The 4343-nt window shown below is 39.0% G+C and overlaps 1 pseudogene; it reads left to right on the forward strand.

The window, feature by feature from the left end:
- Window positions 1-2564: 2564 nt before the first annotated feature.
- LOC148506621 (syncytin-2-like) lies at window positions 2565-3345 on the forward strand (annotated as a pseudogene).
- Window positions 3346-4343: the final 998 nt, after the last annotated feature.

Here is a 4343-nt window from a genome sequence, read left to right on the forward strand (position 1 = left end):
CTAGAGGATGGAGTCTGGAGAGTATCAGGATTGGATCATGATTGTGAGAAATATTTGCAGCAAAATTTCTCCATCAGACCAGATATCTCTGACACATCACTGAGTGGAGCAGATCTTACACTCTACATGGATGGTAGTTGTCACAGGCAAAATGAAACAGGATTACTCTGTATGGGATATGCAGTAGTATCTGATACAGAGATCCTGGAGGCTGGTCCACTGGGCCCACCTCACTCAGCACTAGTCGCAGAAGTGATGGCTCTTACCAGAGCCTGTCACCTGGCTGATGGCCAGACGGTTAACATTTTTACAGACTCCAGATATGCTTATGGCATCGTGCATGATTTTGGTATGATATGGGGTATACGGGGATACTTGACTGCTTCGGGTGCCCCGATATCCCATGCCAGACAAGTAAAGGAGCTTATTGAGGCTATACAACTCCCTGCCTAGGTAGCAGTTGTTAAGTGTCAAGCTCACACCTCACAAAATGACCCTGTGTCATTGGGTAACAAAAGAGCAGATGAAACCGCCAGAATGGCAGCTGTCATGAATCACACCACTGTAAAAATTTATATTTTTCAGACTATAGATCAGCAAAAGCTGATAGAAGTGCAGAAGGTATGCACTGCACAGGACTGTGCCACGTGGAGGATGAAGGGATGTGTGCAAGAGGGTGATGGTCTGTGGAGAGATGGCCAGGGTAGACCAGTGGCTCCTAGGTCCCTCCTTCCAGCGCTGGCGGAAGCTGCCCATGGGATGACCCATGTAGGCAGAGAGGGAATGTGTAAAATTGTTGGGAGCAACTGGTGTGCACCTGGATTTTCATCTTACGCAGTGGGTAAGGCTTGCTCATGTCTTGTCTGTTTAAGGATGAATCCGGGAAAATCAATTCCCACAGAACCATCTCACATTCCTCCCTCCACTGGTCCATTTCAAAGATTGCAGATTGATTTTATTCAAATGCCTAAAGTAAGAAATTTTCAGTATGTCTTAACAATAACCGATATGTTTTCAGGTTGGGTAGAAGCATTTCCCACTGTCTCATGTACTGCATCATATACAGCAAAGAAATTGGTACAGGAATTTGTCTCTAGATATGGCATTCCTTGTGTTATTGAAAGCGACAGAGGTACACATTTTACAGGGAAGGTATTTCAAGCAATGTGTCAATATATGGGTATAAAAAGTAGCTTGCATTCACCGTATCGACCACAGGCATCAGGGCGAATTGAACGAGTTAACATGACTATTAAAAATAAATTAGCTAAGATGGGTGTGGAGACTGCCATGAATTGGCTGGAGGCCTTGCCTCTGGTTTATATAGCATCCACACCACTCAGAAATGGCAACTTAACTTGTCACCTTATGAGATACTTTTTGGAAAACTGCCTAACATAATTGTAAGTCCAGCAGCAGACTTGTCATTGTCACATGATTTAACTACGGACTATGTTATACAATTCTCACAGCATCTGAAGACGTTACAAGAAAAGCAAGGAAAGCTTATGAAAGGACTCCCAGAGGGGTCCTGTCATGATGTCCAACCTGGAGACTATGTAATGGTGAGAAATTTCTTGCATTCTGGTTGTCTTGTAGTTCAGTGGCAAGGCCCATTCCAGGTTCTGCTAACAACCTCGATGTCCCTAAGAGTGGCTGAAAAGGACAATTGGATTCATGCGGCACACTGCAAGAAGGTTTCCGAGCCGGTGGTGAGGCCAGTTACAGCAAAAGGGGATGCAAATAAAGACTTTGACTGTGGTTTAAATTTAATAAAGTTATTTGATGATGGGCCTGAACAAAGCCATAGTTCCGACCAAGATAAGGTTCACAGAATCTGGAAATATCCCGATGTTTCATGCAGGTTGTGGACAAAGAAAAAGAAAGATGGCTATGGGTGATCAAGTCTCTCTGTATCCATTGATTGGGACGATTATTTTTGATGCATTTTTTATTTTTTTATTTTTGCATAAGGGCTGTCAAGCATTGGTGACCGATAAGGAGGGTGTGGAGAGTTATCCTAGGGGTACTGCTGGAGTCACGATGGTAGACTCCACTCCTGTTTTAAAATCCATGATTGTAGGGGATAGGGTATTAACCGTCATTAAAGACACACACACTTCTTTTAATACTGATACTCCCAGGTATAGGTATGGATCAGAGGATGGTCAAAAGACAGAGGTAAAATTTCTTAAAATGGTTGATAAGAAAATACAGGTAACTAAAAATTTAAATACTGCAACCTGGCATCTGGCGAAGAGACATCTAGCAAAATATCGGAGAAGAAGAGCAATAATGGAAAGGAAGAAGTGTGGGTTGTCCCCAATTCCAAGGTGTATATGTGAATATTGTGGTCTAAATCCAGAAACAAGGTGTATACAATGGTGTAAAGACAGTACCTCTATACAAACTGACACTTCCTCACTGGACATCTATCATGAGTTGATAGGGAAAACAATAAGGTTAACTGATTGTTGGGTATATAGTCACCTGCCATACCATTCAGGGAATGTTGGGTTAATGGCTATCCCATTACACTCAAATCAAACAACATTTCACTCGCTATGTGGACATTACCACAGGGGTTATATTACGTGTGTGGACAAAGGGCTTATAAATGGTTACCAGTAAACTCCTTTTGAATATGTTTTATAGGGACATTGCTACCTGATGCAGTGATAATTAGACATGAGGATCTAAAAAAATATATATATGCAACATTCACTCCCTGAAAAGGTAAAAATGGTAAAAAGGGAAATAAAAATAGTACATGAGAGGTACAGACATCTTTTTTCATTGTTACAAGGGTACAAGGTTGGTTTGGTATTTGGTAATATAATAACATTTGGTACATGGGGAATAACTGCAAATCAAAGAATGATACAGGAACTAGGAGATTTAATAAATAATATCACAGACATATACAATAGTACTTTTAGATTTGTGGGAAGGGAGCTTCAGGCCATAAAGACAGAATTAATGCAGCATAGAATGGTGTTGGATTATATTACAGTGGCAACTTCAGGATATTGTTTGACATTACAGACGGTGTACGGGTTACAGTGTTGTACCTACATTACAAATTCTTCCAATGCAGAAGAAGTAATAAATGAAAGGTTAAATGAAATTACTCAGGCAAAAAATGAATTTGTTGAATGAAATAAACATGAAGGTACGATTCCCGACAGTTGGTTCACCTGGATGAACCCCAGCACGTGGTTTGCATAGGTTGGAAATTGGTTTGGTGGCATTATGCACGCAATGGGAAGATTAATATTTTTTGTCATGATTATGTTGTTGATTTTCTATATATTAGTGAAATGCTTCAAAAAGATTTTCCAATGAATTAAGAAGAAATCAGACGATGGAATTTATGAGAGATATGAACTTTTTTTGGAGTTATGACCCCTGAAATTTCATGAGGATGGAACTGATAATGCCGGAATATGTGACCGTACATATTCCTTCAGCAATTCACAAATATATGCATGCTTATGTCTTTCATTATTATTTTCATTGCAATTAAGAGTATATATAGAAATGATTCAGAATATATATTAGTTGTAAGTTGCAGAGGACAACATTTGTCGAATGGCCTCTGCAACCTCTACCCTCTCTCTAAAGTAGGCAGGTGTATGTCTGAAGCAACAGTTATTATTGGTTAAGATTGTATAATCTAAAGGTATAAGTGTTATTACATAAATAGGTATACATTAGAACTGATGAAAAACATTTTTTCTCTAGCAAGACAGAATAATGGGTTAGTTTAATATGAACAAACTAGGAGACAGTAGGTCTCAAATCTGTATAAACAAGGTAGCTAATCAAGATCGCCTTGGTCTGTAAGAAGCAGTCACCAGACTTTTGAGAACATAGAAAGGAAATTATAGGTTTTGTTATGAATAAAACATATTATCAGTTAAATGTTTAGTGCGCATGAATATTGAATTAATTAATATTTGCCATTTTAGAATATGTAAGTAGCAGAGAGAAAAAGTGTAAAAGATTGATCAAATAGGGGAGGGGTCAGGCAGTCGGGTTGAGCAGGAGCGATTGTAGGTTGAGAGAGCCCTGGGGCACTGGGGTGTAAGTATAAACATGGCTGACTGTCACCTTGTGAATCTATGATAGGCATTGCAAATAATCATTTTGTCACTGCTGCTGAACTTGTTTTTTATGTTGTAAGTCTGCATTGACAATAATACAATAATACATGTATAATTAATTTGCTTTTGAAACATTGTCATTTATTTTACAGTTGGTATTGGTGTGAATTATTTAATTTCTTCTTATAATAAGTAAGGTTTATAAATACTATCCAAATCACATCGCGTGCCTTACAC

Source organism: Taudactylus pleione, unplaced genomic scaffold (assembly GCF_031769625.1).
Source record: "Taudactylus pleione unplaced genomic scaffold, aTauple2 ptg000399l, whole genome shotgun sequence".
In the NCBI taxonomy this organism is placed as follows: domain Eukaryota; kingdom Metazoa; phylum Chordata; class Amphibia; order Anura; family Myobatrachidae; genus Taudactylus; species Taudactylus pleione.